Raw genomic sequence first — 19,693 nt, forward strand, 5'->3', positions numbered from 1 at the left:
TAATGCCATGTACAATGCATGCACCTATGTGCTGTCATTACAGTAGCAAGGGGTTTAAGTGTTATTTGTGGGACACAGACATATGTGAGGCCTGTACACCACTGTTATCCATGTGAATGTGTGACATACAGTTGTAGTAGTCCAGGGTACATGCTGTCACACTGGCATGTAGTGTATCATGGCAGTACTACTGCTGACAGTGCTAACCCAGGCAAGAGCAGAGTGCTTAATGTAGTACTGACAACAAGCACACCTGCGAGAATGGCTGGACACCGATGGCTCCCTGTTGCATCCTTGGTGTGTGAGCTGTGTCATAGTATATACCCCTTACTGGTCTCTCAACACACTTATGCTACTGCATAGCTACCTGCCAAGCTGATGACTGTCAGTTCCTGCACATATGTACAGATGGCAAGTATCCAGCTGGGATATGTACAGACAACCTACACTTGTTTAATGGCCTACTACTCATGTGGCATGTGCATGAGATGCATATCCCTGTAGTACCCATGTTGGGGTATACTATGTATTCTATTTTAGTCATGGCCAATGTGTGATGGTGGGTATGGCAGAGTGTCATCATGGATTTTAGCGAGTACAATATCCAGATAGGGATGTGGGTGCTATGTACACTGTTATTACACCAAGGTACACCAGGTATATGTCCCATGTACCATGTTATGTCTACCACTGTCACCATCAATCATACAGGTAACTGTTACCACAATCCAAGCCAGTTATGTATGTGATGTGTGCAGCCTACCTGTAACACATTGGAGACACTGTCAAGGTAGTTAGCAGTGATAGGTCCTGGTATCTCAGATGTGTGTCTGGCTGTTATGTCTCTGTAAATGTGTATATGACAGTATGCCATACTACGTATCATCCAAATACAGCCATTACATCCCCATTAGAAAACTGTACATGCCGGGGGATGTTTGGCATGTACCATGTAACCTGGGACACACCTCACACTAAACGCTGTGTAGTGTGTGCAATGTAAGCCACACATGTCAGTAACACGACATAGCTAGGTAGGTATCTAATCCCAGTGTTGGCAAATAACAGTGTGAGTGTATGTGGATGGGTCTACATCAGGTTGCAGGCTATACATGCCTCAGCGAACTGCCTGTCCATGTGGCACAGGCAATAATGGCTATAGTAACTTGTGAAATGTGGTTGATTGTACCCCAGATATGTCACAGCCATGGTGTCATGACAATGACATACCCCGTTGTGCAATATGACTGCAGACCATCCTCGTGCTGACACATGTACACCTACAACACAATTGGATAACATTTTAGAGACCCCCAACCAACCGGTGTTACTAACAGATATAAGGTATCATTACTGGATGGCTACACTACCTGCCAAATATGCATCACACTCTACTCCCTACACCATGTTACACAGCAGGACTGAGGTACACTGTTGTACAGTCACCATGTGCATCAGAACCATATCAGACTGTCCCTGCATCGATGGTATGGATGACAGGGATGGGGCACAGGTATCATCATATGCACAGGGTGTGGTGTTGGTTTGCCAGAGGCCAAGGGTGGGACATACATTTGACACCATGTGTGTGGATGAGGGGTGTACTCTGGGGAGCTGGCTGAGATGATGTGGTGTGTGTAGGTATGGGGTTGCCCTGAGTGTGTTTGCATAGTGTGTGGATATGTATGCACACAGTTCTGCCATGTGGCTGCCTTACACATGTGTTTATGGACAGTTGCAGACCATACCTGGCAGGGTGTGCAGTTCACTGCCTCTGGCCACTGACACATGGATTGTGCCTGCCAGTGGTTCTGCAGGCACATCCAGGTACAGGCATCAATGTGCTACTCTAACCTGCTGGTGACATTTGTCTGCTGGTACCAGATTCCTCCTGGGACTGGCCAGGATCACATGCATGTGGCCTGCTGTAGTGTGTTGTGGACAGCACACCACCTGCACTGCCGGGGCTGCTACTGCCAATATGGGAGCCCCTTGGAGTCCTAGCATATCCACATTGACTGCCAGCTGTTGGTGTTGCTGGCCCATGTCCACGCGGGCATCACCACATCCCCACCACACGTTGAAGCACGGACACACCATGGCCGATGAGGGCCATCATCTCATCATGCCATCTATCTGCTTGCTTGGTAGAAGCACGGATGGCAACTGACAGTTCATGAAGGTTGTCGCTTACAGATGAGAAAGCAGCCCTCTGCAGCCTAAGGCCCTGTCTGGTGTAACGCAGAATACATGCCTGCACCACCACTACAGCCTGAAACATGCTTCTGCTGGTAGCAGCTATGTCACCTCTGCCAGGGGCATGATGTCCAGTGGCCCTACCATGAGCACCCTGCGACATCAGCCTATGTGGCAACCTGCAGGACACCTGGCAATGCTTGCTGCAACCGGACACAGTAGGCATGGTTACCACACTTTCCTTTGCACTGCCACTGAATGCTATCTGTCCCTTTGCTGTGGCCACTGGTGATGGGGTTTGTATAGGCACTGAAACTGTGTGCGGTGGTGAGGTGGCTAAAAGGGGGATGTCAAATGTTGATGCAGTGTCGGCCCCCTAACAATCCCACCTGTGCCTCAACATTATTATCATCATCATTGGTGTCTATAATGATACCTACATCAGATTACATGCAGTAGGGACCCTGACCCACCTTGCCACCTGTGGGGGAAATAATAAACGCACTTTAAAACCTGTACAGCGTACCCTAACATTATAGACACATGCACACACACGCACACACACACACACACACACACACACACACACACACACACACACACACACACACACACACACATACACCTCCGTAATACCTACCTGTCCATGGCTTTATAGACAGTCCCACATATATGTCCATGTGTTACCCCATCCTGTATCACACTTGTCAACATACACACATTGCTACCACTCATTAAAATCACAGTCCTTTAAATGCCCACACAAGTGGCCACAACACAAGGCCTTTTGCTACTTTACCTGCCTGACCTGTGTGTAGTGGATTTACATGGCCTCACTGCTGTTATTTGGTATGCTCCCTCTGTATGGCTGGAAATTATGTGAATGGCCCCTATATGTGTGGGCTACTATTTTGTATCCATAATACCTCCCACTGGTGTGTCATGTGTATGTAATGTGCAGTACATGCCAGATATGCTGCTCCGTCAGCCCATCATGTGACACCTGTAATATTTGGATACACACCCTGGTTTTGACTATTACTTCCACAATGCATCTGTAGAGCTGCATATGTGGGTTGTAGGTTACCTCTCTGCTGACTGCGATATTAAGTGTGTACCTGGAGTCTACCTTCACTCTGGATGCCTGTTTCATGCTACAGACCATATTATACTATTTGCTGTCCTGTGATTACACACGACAGGTATTCCTGGTGTGTAATGTGGCAGTCTATGCCCATGTACTGCACGGTCACAAAGAAGGATACAGGAGTATGAACACCTCACAATCACACGTGCATACATGGCCACACACACAAACACACACATGCACACATCCATCATACATGCATCTACCTCCCACCACTTCACCAGAGTGATCCTGCAGAAAAACTAACTAACCAGCAGGATGCACACACACATATACGCACACACACACACACACACACACAAACAAACACACACACACACACACACACACACACACACACACACACACACACACACACACACACATACAGGTGAGGTTGCACAATGATCGTACACACAGTCCTCTTATTACCCTTCTGCCAACATGCAGAACATATGGTACAGAACAGCATGTAGTTAAGCTTCAGTCAATCCATGCTAGCAACAGTATACATGTGTGTGATGCATGTGCTGTGTCACTAGGTGATGCCCCTTCCCCCTGGATACCACTGCACCCATGTACACAGGATTGCTGTACACCTGTTCTTCACCCTGCCATGTACTGTGCACCACAACTCACAGGTGTACAACCCATTGTGGAATGTGTAGTACTGTGTCAGTTATGTCAGCTTTACTTCTCACAGCCCCTGTGTTTTCTAGCAACACATACCTGGGATGATATGTGGACTATTGTCATTGGTGAATGCCTGATGCCTGATTTACAGCTGTCAACATCAACAGACCACGTATGACCACTGCAGAAATGCTTACACTGACAACCATCAGAGAATACCATGGCTATAGGTGGTGTACACACCTTTATTGATTTTACACACACATCCATGATCTGCCATGGGACCACATCACCGCATATCTTAGCAGTACACAAGCCCGGTATGTGAAATATGTCCTGCACTTTCACATGCAGTGTCTACAGATTGTGTTAGGTGTGCAACTGCTGACCGCAATGCATACATGCCATGTGGGCATATGTGTGCGCACCCTTATCATGACAGTTTATCACACCTCTTGTGTGTATTACAGCAGTCACTGCTCAGGGCAGGGGTATGCCAGCATGTGCCTTCTGCATTTGCCAGTGTATGTTCAGTCTACCCTACACATGCCCCACTATTCTGCATGATTGCAAGGTCTACTTATGTGCACATCCCATGGTGTTCACACAATGCAGTCACTATTGCACTGTGGGTAGGGTTATGGCTGCCACAGGTCCTGAATCTGACTATATGCAGATAGAGCTATTCCTACCATCCTTAGGATTCCTGCTGCAGTGCACTGGTGTGTCATGCTGAGACCCCCCCCCTTCAGCTTTTATGCAGATGCATGACAGGTAAGCCTTACACATTTGGGTCACTTTGCAGTATCCCATACACTGAACATCACATGTTGCAGCCTAGACCCAGCTGATAATGTGGTCTACTGTAATGCCTTATGCCATAGTGTATCTCCGCAGCAGATGGAATTGTCCTACAGGTATATACACTGGTGTTGCACTATATATGGGTGTTGTTCAGAACATGTTGTTCACTACTGTAGGCCATGTCTACAAACAGTATGTTACTTCCTGTGGACACATTCTGCAATAACAGGATGTTTGTTATCATGCAGGTGTGTGACATACCATTCGAATACCCCATCATGGTCACCCCTGTAAGACCGTGCATTTCACAGCAACAATATGTGCACATGTACAGCATGCATTCAAGGTAGGTGTGTTAGATGTGTGCATGAAATATACCATCACCATTACATGTCCGGTGTGTTGGCATGCATCTACATAAGACATACTCAACAGCTACAGGCTGCTGCCTTGTTGTTATCCCGGATTGACCTACATAAGAGGGTGAGAGATGCAATGTCAGTGACCACAAATGTGGCACTGCTACAGGCTGGGTGCAATACTACCTGCATCAATGGTAAATTCTCACAATACTACCACATCTGGACATCTATTTATCACTGCAATGCGGCAACACAATATATCTATGACATGTCAGATACGCATGATCTACATGTACCACTGTGGATATTTACACAACAGTGATCTACTGTTGTGCCCTGTGTCCTTACCTGCATGCTCCTCTGCTGGTGTGTGGGTGACACCCACCTCCACATAGGGGTCCAGTGGTTGTTGGTGTTCTGAACAGGCAGGTGTCACAAGGCTGGCCATGAGCTCCTCCACACATGTCAGGGGGGATGGATGGCATAGCCCCACCCTGTGGTGAGGTGATCCCCCCAGACTGCAGCAGCACGCCAACGGGCATTGCGAAGCAGGTCAGTACAATGATGCTGGACCTGCTCATAACTGCAGTTGTGCAGTCCAACATCATTGACCCTGTGGACTAGGTTGTTTCACAGGGTAATCTGCTTCTGCTACTCATGTGTGTGCCTGCTAAACAGCAGTGGATAATGCTGGATTATGTGTGCTATCACCACATCATTCTCAGCATTGGAAAAGGTGGGCAAGCATGCATGTGCCATCTTGGCTGAAAGACATAAAGATTTGAACAGGTCTGAGCAACTCATATGGCAAGGTTACCACAGTTCGTAATACACATCTCTGTCACCCCACCCCACCATATCAGCTTCAACAGACTGTACACACAACTCATTAGGTATGGCTACAGCTTAACTACCATTTGGACAGATTTTGTATTGTACAACACTTTCTGCTATGTGATTGTAGCCATGTCCCTGTGAGGACACTATCATTGCTGGCCTGTTACAGACTATTCACCTGCATGCCATTGTCAGGGCCACTATGGTTACATATATGATAGTGGTATGGCTGCTCTGAGATTGCTGCACATCTGACAGTCTGTGTTATTGGGGATAGCTATGCATGCTGTTGGACATGTACCGGGATTGTGTAGACTATTACTACCAACAAATGTTCAATAAAAGTGACACAATGACATGTATATGTTCTATTGTCCAGCAGATCCACCTCTTCACACCCATCTGCCCATGATATCTGGCCACATGACTTGTGCTTCCCAACCTGGGTCCTCCTCGTGTACTGTTACAGCAATACCATCAAGTGCAACAACCCAGGGGATGTTTGCCCCCCCTACTCAGTGCACACACAGACATGTTCCTGTCCCCTGAGCTCAGGTCTAGGGTCTGTTCCATACCGGGCTCCACAGACACATGAGGGATGTGCTACATCAGTCTGAGGCACCCAGTACACATTCACATAGCCAACATGCTCCTCCAGCTCAGCCTCCAGACCAGGCACCTTCAGGACGTGGACTGCTGTTCTGAGTGGCAGTGGGTGGGAGGCTTGTTTCCATTATTCCCATATTGGGGACCATGGGCCATCCACATCACAGACCACACACACACACACACACACACACACACACACACCATCCACAGTGTTTACCCACCACGTGTCACATACAACCCCTCTAGACTGTCCACTGTATCTACCAATCCTGACCACCTCTACATGTATACCTGCCATACTTCCCCATATTCTCCTTGCATATTTCACATATGGGGGCATGTGGAGCCAGCAAGGGACTAACATGTGACATACCCATCCATGGTGCACACACTACCAGCTATAGATATCTGTGTGCATTGCTATGTGTGCTGCTGCCTTGCACATAGCACACATCACTGTGGTAGTGATATAAGGGTCATGTCTTTACATACATATATGTTTTTGTGGGTGTTTGTACATATATATATATATATATATATATATATATATATATATGTGTGTGTGTGCGTGTGTGTGTAGATATATGTGATGTCATATATATGTGCACATTTATACGTCTACACATGGGTATATGTATATTTCTGAACATACATGCTGATATACATATATATCTTTATATATCATATATGTGACATATGTACACATATGCATACCTATATGTGGGGTTCATTCAGACAGCAGCTCCACAATCTCACAACACCTTCCTGCACAGCTGCACTGTTCTGCCTTACTACAACACAGACAGGTGCCACATATGGACACGGCCTGACATTAGTGGGGTATATTTGGGACCTGATTGCAGTCAATGCTATTACACACCTATGGCATTATGGCATGCTACATTACAGATTCACCTGAGTATCCTGCCAGTGGTGGGCCATGGCTCCCACATGTCCATCATAATGGCATTACTTCCACCACCAGCTATTGGCCACGTAATATACATACTTCCAATTACACAACACACACTATGATGGCTTACATCTTGTCTGTCAGTGCTGACCTGCACATTTAACAGCTATGGCCCACTACCCACAGGGACAGACACTATTGTCCATAGCAATTGTTCAGCTGAACATCATCATAACACCTGATGGCACATATAACTCATTCCACATCATCTATCCCATTATGATGGACCAGGTATTACATTCTAATACATGTACATATACTTCACAGACCTGTTGTGGCAATGATGTCTTTATGAATGGTAGCTGCCTAAATGCCTGCATCTTCAGCTGTTAGCTTGATGAGCTTTAAGTTTTTTTTTTTTCCGCTTTTGCTTTCTCTTTCTCTTTCTCTCTCTCTGTCTCTGTCTCTCTCCCTCTCTCTCCAGTGAATGGGTTGAGCTGCTTTGAGTAGATTGTAGCCTGGCTTTAGTAGGTGATGCACTTGATCAGGTGATGGCCTCTGTACCAAGCAGTGTCCTACACTTGCTAACTGCATGCAGCTTGCTGTGTAGTACTTTCAATTACCACTGTCTTGGCAACCACCTACTATAAATCCCTAAGGGTACTGTCCTTCACCTCGTGCAAGCTTTGCACAGCATGACATGCTGTCAGGGGTTGTTCTTGTTGGGGCTGTGTATATCACACTGCACCATTGCCCATCAGCCCATTGGCTGTGTATCCCTCCAGACAATGGGGGCTGGGGGGGCTATATGTGTGGGCACCACCTACACAATGTGTGCCCTGCACTCCACTCCAGATGCCAGTGTATCTAACAGTGGTATATGGCACTGTATTATAGAGTATAGTGGGGGATGCACCATAAATGACCTAGGTTGTTATAAAATGTGGGGGTATCAGGGGTGAGGTCCCTTAAGGTATCTGAATGTACAGTACTGTATACTTCACCTATATTTATATGACTTACATAAATTGGGTTAATACAGGCCTACTACCTCCTGCCATACAGACTGCTCTGTTTGTCAGTGTGCTTATGATGGAGTCAGTTATGCCTTGTTATGAGTACAGTTCCCATTTTTTGGTATAATTTGGCCCAGTCTGTCTTTACTATTGTACACTCTGAAGGGCTTGGCCTGGACAGCAACAGTTGTGAACCTTTCCAGACTACTGTATTAGTATAACTGTTTTAGCTGCATTACTCTGTTATATATGATGTCAGTGTCAGCTATTTGATTTGACATGGCATATAGAACTGTAATAGTACACAAATAAAAATTTTTTTTTACATTTCTGCATACATGTGTGTGGTTTTTTTCCCTCTCTGTGGGTATATGTTGCAGGCAACAATTGTCATTTTCATTTGTATGGGCTGCCCAGTTGTCAGTTAGTTGTTCAGATACTAGAGTTAGGCATAAGTGTCCATTGTGTGCCTTTGCACCTAGATATGTATCTTACTACTGTGTATGTGTGTATGTGTGTACATTATATATATTATATATATATATATATATATGTATAATAGTATATGTGTCTTAGTTAGGTCCTGGGGATGTTGATTTTACATTTCCTATGTTTCCATTGGGACAGCATGATATAGTACTGATGTACAGTTCATAACAGATAGATGTAGCACTGTACTATGTGTCCATTGTAACCATGTTGTGCCCATGTGGGTGTTTTTAGGTGGGTGTGGGGGGTGTGTACATTTGTCAGTGTACTGCAGGGTGGGCGTGGGGGGTTGTGGGATTTGGTGCAGGGGTTATATTGTGGGGTGTTTCAGGGCCTCTCAACCCCATTAGTGGTTGCATGCACATTATTGTTTTTGTTAATCTACCATTGCTATCTACAGATGTATATATATATATATACTATATATATATATATATATATATATATATATATATATATATATATATATATATATATATATATATTATATATATCTATATATATATATATATATACATATTATATACCTAAATAGATATATATATTTTGTAATATATATGTTACTGTTATTATATATGTAGATATATATATATGTCATGTTCAAAATAGCTAGCAATGTGCAGTCCCAAGGTGAGTCCGGTGGTTCTGCTGGCCAATAGTACATATACATGCTATTGTGTCACTGTTATACAACATATGTCCATAGTTATAGTCTACACAATCCCAGAACATGTTCAACAACATGCATAGATAACTGCAATAACACAGAATGTCAGATGTGCAGCAAGCATATAGCAAGCATACCACGGGCATATATGGAACCATTGTGGCCCTCAAAATGGCATGCAGGTGAATAGTCTTTAACAGGCCAGCAATGGTAGTGTCCACACAGGGAACATGGCTACAAACACATTGCACAAAGTTTGGTATAGTACAATATCTGCCCCACTGGTAGGTATGCTGTAGTCATACCTATTGAGTTGTGTGTGCGGTTTGTTGTCACTGATATGGTGTGGTGATGACAGTGATGTGTATTAAGAACTGTAGCAACCTTGCTGCATGTCTTGCTCACACCTGTGTCCTTCTTTATGTCTTTCAAGCATGATGTCACATGGAAGGCTGCAAGCCTACACAGCAGCTGAAAATAAAATCCTGCAGAATTAACTAATACAGCACTATGTGATCTTGTTTGGCCAGGCTGCCCATGATCAGCAGGAGCAGACCACCCTGTGAAACGACCTAGTCCACAGGGTCAATGATGTTGAACTGCACAACCGCAATTATGAGCAGGTCTGGCATCATTGTTCTGACCTGCTTCACAATGCCCATTGGTGTGCTGCTGCAGTCCGGGGGATCACCTCACCGCAGGAGGGGCCATACCATATATCCCCCCCTGACACATGTGGAGGAGCTCCTGGCCAGCCTTATGGCACCTGCCCGTCTGGCCAGCCACCAACTGCCAGACACCTTTGTGGAGGTGGGTGCCACCCACACACCGGCCCAGGAGCATGCAGGTAAGGCCACAGGGCACATCAGTAGACCACTGTTGTGTATACATCTGCATCTGTACAGGTAGACCATACATATCTGACGTGTCATAGATACATTTTGTTGCTGCATAGTAGTGAGAAACAGATGTCCCATATGTGGTAGTATTGTGGAAATGTAGTGTTGATGTATTGTAATACTGCACCCACATGTGTGGCCACTGACTTTGCATCTCTCACCCTCTTATGTATGTCCCTCCGGGATGCCACCAAGGCAGTAGCATGTAGCTGGTGTATATGGTTTATGTAGATGCTTGCCAATACACCAGGCATGTAATGGCGATGGTATATTCCATGCACACATCTAACACACCTACCCACAATGTATGCTGTACATGTGCACGTATTGTTGCCGTGAAATGCACGACATCACAGGGGTGACCATAATGGGGTATTGGAAGGGTATGTCAGACACCTGCATGATAACTAACATGCTGTCATCATGGAATGTGTCCACAAGGAATAACATAATGGTGGGAGACATGGCCTACAGTAGGGACATGTATGGAACAACACCCATATACAGTGCAACACCAGTGTATATACCTGTATGACAATGGCAACTGCTGCAGAGATACACTTTGGCATAAGGCATTACAGTGGTCTACATTATCCGCTGGGACTAGGCTTTAACATGTGGTGTGCAGTGTATGAGACACTGCAAAGTGACACACATGTGTAGAGCTTACTTGCCATGTATCTGCAAAAAGGCTGAAGGGGGGGGTGTCAGCATGAGACACCAGTGCACTGCAGAAGGGATCCTAAGGATGCTAAGAATGGCTGTATCTGCACATAGTCAGGTTCAGTACCTGTGTCAGCCGTAACCCTACCCCCATAGCAATAGTAATGGCAATGTGTGAACACCAAGGGATGTGAATGAGTAGACCTTGCAATCATGCAGATTAGGAGGATATGTGTAGAGCAGACTGCACATACACTGGCAAATGCAGATGCCCCATGCTGGTATACCCCTGCCAGGAGTAGTGACTCCTGTAGTACACACAACAAGAGGTGCGACAAACCGTCATGATAAGGGTGTGCACACATATGCCCACATGGTGTGTATGCATCATGGCCATCATCCACACACCTAACACATTCTGTAGACACTGCATGTGAAAGTACAGGACATATGTCACATATCAGGCTCATGTACTGTTAGGATATGCGGGTGATGTGGTCCCATGGCAGATCAAGGATAGGTGCATCATATCAATAAGGGTGTGTACACCCCCCATAGCCATGGTATGTTCTGATGGTTGTCAGTGTAAGAATATTGGATTGGTCATACATGGTCCGCTGATGTTGAGATCTGTGAATCAGAAATCAGGCATTCACAACTAACATCTGTCCACATATCATCCCAGGTATGTGTTGCAGAAAAACATAGGGGCAGTGAACATTAAAGTTGACATAACCAGCACAGTAGTACACATTCAGCAATGGGCTGTATACCTGTGAGGTGTGGTGCACAGTACATGGCAGGGTGGAGAACAGGTGCGCAGCAATACTGTGTACATGGGTGTAGTTGAATCTAGGAGAAGGGGCATCACCTAGTGACACAGCACATGCATCACACACATGTATACTGTTGCTAGCATGGATTGACTATAGCTTCACTGCATGCTGTTGGGTACTATATGTTATGCATGTTGACATATGGGCAATAGGAGGACTGTGTGTGCTATCATTGTGCAAACTCACCTGTGTGTGTGTGTGTGTGTGTGTGTGTGTGTGTGTGTGTGTGTGTGTGTGTGTGTGTGTGTGTGTGTGTGTGTGTGTGTGTGCGCGCTCATGCACATGTCCTGGTGGGTAGTTAGTTTGTCTGTAGGGTCACTCTGGTGAAGTGGAGGGGGGTTGATGCATGTAGGATGCGTGTGTGCATATGTGTGTGTGTGTGTTTGTATGGCTGGCCATGTATGCACATGTGTGATTGTGAGGTGTTCATACAGCAGTACCTCCCTTTGGGATAATGCAGTACATGGACATGGACTGCCACTTTACACACCGGGAATACTTATCATGTATGTAATCACAGGACAGCTGATAGTATATTATGATCTGTAGCATGCAACAGGCATTGAAAGGGAAGGTAGACACCAGGTACACACTTAATATCACATTCAGCAGAGAGGTCACCTACAACTCATGTATGCAGCACTACACATGCATTGGGGAGGTACTAGTCATTACCAGGGAGTGTATCCATATATTACAGTTGTCACATGATAGGCTTATTGAGCAGCATATCTGGCATGTACTGAGCATTACATACACATGACACACCGATGAGTGATATTATGGAGTGAACATAGTAGCCCACACATATAAGGGCCATGCTCATGATGTGCAGACATACCCAGGGTGAATGACAGCAGTGAGGCCAACCAAAACCACTACACACAGGTCAGGCAGGTAATGTAGTAACAGGTCTTATGTTGTGATCACTTGTGTAGGCATTTAGAGGACTGATATGTTAATAAGTGGTATAAATCTGTATATGTAACCACGTGTGATGCAGGATAAGGTACACATGGACATATATGTGGGACTGTCTGTAAAGTCACGGACAAGTAAGTATTATGGTGGTGTGTGCGTGTGTGTGTGTGTGTGTGTGTGTGTGTGTGTGTGTGTGTGTGTGTGTGTGTGTGCATGAGTGTGTGTTTGTGCATGTGTGTGTGCATTTGTGCGTGTGTGCGTGTGTGTGTGTGTGTGTGTGTGTGTGTGCATACTGTTAGGCAATGCTATACAGGTTCAAAAGTGTGTTTATTGTTTTCCCCCATAGGTGGTGAGGTGGGACCGAGTCCCTCCTGCATGCATTCTGATGTTGGTGTCCATACAGACACCGAAGATGATGATAGTTCTGTTGAGGCACAGGTGGGGTTTTCAGGGGCTGGTACTGCGCCATCATATGACATCCCCCTTTTAGCCACCCCGACCCCACACACAGTTTCAGTACCTATACATACCCATCACCAGTGGCCATAGCAGAGGGACAGCTGGTGTTTGGTGGCAGTGCACAGGAAAGTATGGTAACCATGTTTACTGTGTCTGGTTGCAGCAGGCATAGTCGGATGTCTGGCAGGGCATCAGATAGGCAGATGTCCCAGGGTGCTCATGGTAGGGCTGCAGGACATCATGCCCCTGGCAGAGGTGACATAGCTGGTACCAGCAGGTGCATATTTCAGGCTGTCATGGTGGCACAGGCACATATATAATGTTACACCAGACAGGGCCTGGGGCTGCAGAGGGCTGCTCTCACATCTGCAAGTGACAACTTCCATGAACTGTCTGGTGCCATCCGTGCTTATACCGAGCTCATGGATAGATGGTCTGGTGAGATGATGGCCCTCATCAACAGTGGTATGTCCATGCTTGAATGTCTGTTGGGGGCACCGTGTCAGCTGCTTAGACATAGGCCAGCAACATCAACAGCTGGCAGTCAACGTGGATGTGCTAGGACACCAAGGGGTTCCCATAGTGACAGTACCAGCCCCAGCAGAGTGGAAGGTACTGTCCACATCACACCACAGCAGGCCACATGCGCATGGTCCTGGCCACCCCCAGGAGGGACCAGGTACCAGCAGATATTTGTCATCATCAGGTGAGAGTAGCACATCGAGGCTTGTACCTGGACATGCCCATGGAAACCTTGATAGGCACAGTTGACGTGTCCATGGCCAGAGGCAGTGAACTGCACACCCTGCTAGGTATGGTCTGCAGCTATCCATAAACACCTGTGTAGTGCAGCCACATGACAGACCTGTGTGCCTGCATACCCACACACTATGCAAACACACCTAGGGCAACCACGAACCTACACACACCACATCACCACACCCAGCACACCTCAGTACACCCCTCACCCACACACATGGTGTCAAATGTATGGTCCACCCTTGGCCTCTGGAAAACCAACAACACACCCTCTGCATATGATGTTACCTGGGCCACAGTACTGCAGTGTAACATGTTGTAAGGAGTAAAGTATAATGCATATATGCCAGGTAGTGTAGCCATCCAGCAATGATGCATTATATCTGTTAGTAACACTGGTTGATTGTGGTCTCTATAATGTTATCCATTTGTGTTGTTCATGTACATGTGTCAGCACAAGGATGGTCTGCAGTCATATTCCAAAATGGGGAATGGCACTGTCGTGACACCATGGCTGTGACATATCTGGGGTAAAGTTGAACACATGTCATAGGTTAGTATAACCGTTATTGCCTTTGCCACATGGACAGGTGACCCACTGGGGTGTGTATACTCTCAACCTGATGTAGACCCATCCACATACATGCACACTGTTACTTGGCAACACTGGGACTAGACCTCTTCCTAGGTATGTAGTGATACTGAAGTGTGTGGCTTACATTGCACACACCATACAGTGTTTAGGGTGAGGTGTCTCCAGGTTACATGTAACATGCAGAACATCCCCAGACATGTACACTATGATAATAGGGGATGTAATGGGTGTATATGGACAATACATAGTGTGACATACCTTCATATACACATTAACAGACACATAACAGGCAGACATACATCTGAGAGACCAGGGCCTATCACTGCTAACTAATATGACCATGTGTCCAATGTGTTACAGGTAGGCTGCACACAGCACATGCATAACTGGCCTGGATTGTGGTATCAGTTACCTGTATGGTTGATGGTGACAGTGGTAACCATAATGTGGTACATGGGACATAAACTGGGTGTACCTTGGTGTAATGACAGTGTACACAGCACTCACATCCCCCAGTGGATATTCTACTCCCTGAAACCCACAATGACACTCTGCCATACCCACCATCACACATTGGCCATGACTGCAATACAACCCATAGTATATCCCAACAGTGGTACTATAAGGATATGCATCTAATGCACATGCCACATGCATAGTAGGGTGTTGCATTGTCATGCCTCACCTATGGGCAGCAACAGCACTATCTGTACCACTGTGTGGCAATGGGTATTGTAATAGGAGTATGTGGCCTCAGAATGTTGTACCATACAGATATACAGACATGCACACATGCACACACTTGCCAGAACACAATGGATTTCCCATGCCTATCAACCCATTTGTACAACACTGTTCTGTTGGTACTGCAAGGCTTGTGTAGCTTAAGAGGGTACATGTAATGTCCCATACAGCAGCAGCCACAAATGACTATTGCAATGGGTGCTGCGGTAGTTGTGAAGCCCCTCATGGAATTCCCAAGTACAGGTGTACTAACTCACAGACACTGCTATACTCAGTCATGCACACGTACACATGTGTCAGTACTGTGGTGCATCGCTGCAGGTTGTCATAGCTGTTTACCTAGCTATTTTCCAAGGAGAGATGGGTTGTGTAGGGGTTGTGTGTACAGTGGTACCCTGCCACCTGCCACAGGCAATCTATCGACAGACACTACTGTGGGGACCCTCAGGGTGAGAGTGACATGCATCAGCCAATCCTCCAGGTGCCTCCAGCATATCGCCACAGAGGAGATCAAGTTGACATGTATGCAACATGCATTACAATACATGGTTAGTGTCTGTGATGGAGTCTTGTACCCAAGCATGTTCTGTTGACTGTGGTAGTGTAGTAGAGGTACTGGTGGCATACGGTGTGTGTTATCTCCTATATGTGCCAGTTCTTACACCGCTGGGCAGTCATATCAGTGTAGATCAAGCTTAGGTTGTCTGTACATATCCCAGCTGGATACCTGCCATCCACACATCTGCAGAGGGACTGACAGTCATCAGCCTGGCAAGTAGCTATGCAGTAGGATGAATGTGTTGACAGATAGACATTTGACAACAATATGTATGCCATAACTACATGTCAGAAGCCCTCACTAACATGTGCTGTACAGACAGTAGTCTACAGTTACATTATACATGTTGGATCATTACCCAGTAGGGGTTATATACTGTGACACAGCTCAAACACCAGGGACACAACAGGGAGACCTCAGTGTCTAGCTATGCCTGTAGGTGTGCCTGTTGTCAGTACTACATTTAGCACTCCACTCTTGCCTGGGTAAGCACTGTCAACAGTAGTACCGCCATGATACACTACATGCCAGTGTGACAGCATGTACCCTGGGCTGGTACCCCTGTATGTAACACATTCACATGGATAACAGTGCTGTACAGGCCTCATATACATCTGTATTCCACACATGACACTCACACTCCTTGCCACTGTAATGATAGAACACAGGCAGATGTATTGTAAATGGCATTACATACACTTATTACAGATGTCATTACCCTGCTATGTTATCAGGCTGGGTGGTGTTAACTAGTTACCAGGGCAAAGCCATGCTTAGCAAGTATCAACATTGCTACAATATAACAGCTGAGCTGATTTACACACTGGTAAGTGAAGCCTACACCTTGTAAGCACCTGTACATTTACCCATAGCTTAGCACCGCTTAGCTTCATGCAAGCCTGCGCAAACCCATTTAAAGCTGCTCAAACCTGCCTTAACCACTCTGAATCCAACAGCTCTTGTTCTGCCCAGCAACAAAATGAACAGCCCTTGCAGGACTTGAACTTAGGACCCTGTACTCTATAGTCACAACACTTAACCACTACACCATGACCACTGTGAAGACAGCTGTTGTTTTTCCAATATATCTGTCAATACACATGTTGAGTAGTATTGAACAATTGCCTTTACTTCCACAATTGTGTAGTACTTGTTATTAATATAACTGTTGCATCACATATGTTGCTTTATCATAATGTACACATAGCAGATACATACTGTGAGATGCATCTTGGGGCGTATACACAACTGTGAGGTTTACACATGACAGGAATATGGATATGTACATATAATAGGTTGATATATGTCTACATGTACACACACATGTATACTTATACATATGTCTGTATATGCAACTGTATAGTGCAACACATATATGGCCATGTGTACATCTCTTTGTATGTATGTATATATATATATATATATATATATATATATATATATATATATATATATATATACATGTATTCATAGCTATATATGTAGGCACATCCTGTGTGTACAGATATGCCTATTTATGTAGATATCCATGTAGATATCTATAACTATATGTGCATACTTATCTATCCTCATATTCCTATTACTGTCAATATATATGTAGATATCCATAAGTATGTGTGCATATCTATCTCTATCTGTATATGTGTAGCCATATATGGCTGTGTATATGTATATACCTGAGTGTTTATATGTATATGTATGTACCTGGGGTGTCTGGCCTATGCTGTGTACACAGATTGTTATCATCAGATGTGCCACTCCTGGCCTCATGTGGCGGGAACTGTTAATGCGCAGCGGGTTGACCCTGCACCTACATTGATAGCATGATACAGGTATGCCCTTGTATCTGTGGCATCTGTCCATACAGGGCATGTGTTTAAGTCATAGTATGCCCTTTGTGGGTCACATGTGATGACACGACAGGTGTTGCAAGTGTCCAGAGGGGAACATAGTGAAGGTCCACTGTCTGCATGTACCGGCCTACTAGACTGATGGACATGGTGCCATGCCCTCTGCAGCCCACTGCAATCATACCATTGTTACTATCAGTGGGCAATATGCAGGGTACTACCAACATAGCAGTTGTTGCCTAGGCAAGTGTGTGTGTGTGTGTGTGTGTGTGTGTGTGTGTGTGTGTGTGTGTGTGTGTGTGTGTGTGTGTGTGTATGTGTGTGTGTGTATGAGACATCTGTTGAGAGTGTTCTCTGGGCAATACAAGGGTTGCTAACGTTGTTCGCCAGGCTTTGATGTCACATATAGGGGTGTGGATTTGCACCCCAGCCTCTTGGCTATTTCACATCTGCTATCCCTGTAAGGTGGACATTGTGACATATATTAAGGCCACCATATAAGAAATTTGTAAAACCCGCTCCACAATGAGTCCAGTAGTTACACACTCACAGCCACCTCCACACAGGATACGAATGACACACATACACACCTGCCATGTTTGGGATTAGAACTCCTACCTAACTAGTTTATTACACTACAGCACTACACAGTTATAGGACACACCACAGAGATTACTGGAGTACTTCTTCACCAAAGGTGTATTCCACAGGGAATGCCATCAGCAGGCTTGCCAAAGTGGGGCATTTGAATTGTAGTGAGGGTGACTAGCCTAAAAAGCATTGCTCCCTACACAGACAGAGACACACACTTTCCATGTCTGAGATTAGAACTCCTTCTTAACTAGGTCCATTACACTATAGCAGTACGCAGTTATAGGCCACGCCATGGAGATTCCTGGTTCAGACCTTTTCCCAAAGGTGTATTTCAAAGTGTATGACCTCAGCAGGCTTGTCATAGTAGGGCTATGGGGAGGGCAGTGTGTGTGCATAGGCCATAACAGATTCATCTAGAGGTTGACACACCACATGTGGGCACACACAGGGTTATATTCTGCAGGTACATGTGTTCAGCTGCTAGATGACTACTTCCTTGTACAGACTTGTTACACAGCTAGCACTTGTACCACATAGTCAAAGTAGGACATTTGTATTGTAATGAGTGTGACTAGCCTAAAAAGGATTGCTCCCTACACAGACATAGCAACACACAAACATACACACTTTTCCTGTGTGGGTATAGAACCACTACCAGTGTTCTATAGCACCCTACAGCATTACACTGTTAGAGGATGCACCACAGAAATTACTGGAATACTCCTTCCCCAAAGGTGTATTTCACAGTGAATGACATCAGCAGGCTTGCCAATGTAGGGCATTTGAATTGCAGTGAGTCTGACTAGCCTAAAAAGCATTGCTTCCTTCACAGGCATAGAAACAAAAACACAAACATCCACACTTGCCATGAGTGGGAACAGAACTCCTACCAGAATTCTATATCACACTACATAGCATTACGCTGTTATAGGACATGCCATGGAGATTAGCCCTGTTCCCAAAAGTGTACTTCACAGTGAATGACATCAGCAGCTTTGCCAAAGTAGAGCATTTGAATTGTAGTGAGTGTGACTAGACTAAAATGCATTGTTTCTTCCACAGACAGAGACACACACACACTTGCCAAGTCTGGGATTAGAACTCCTACCTAACTAGTTTATCACACTACAACAGTATGCAGTTATAGGACATGCCACAGAGA

Source organism: Protopterus annectens, chromosome 4.part0, assembly GCF_019279795.1.
Source record: "Protopterus annectens isolate FY-2018-M chromosome 4.part0, PAN1.0, whole genome shotgun sequence".
Classification (NCBI taxonomy): Eukaryota; Metazoa; Chordata; order Ceratodontiformes; family Protopteridae; genus Protopterus; species Protopterus annectens.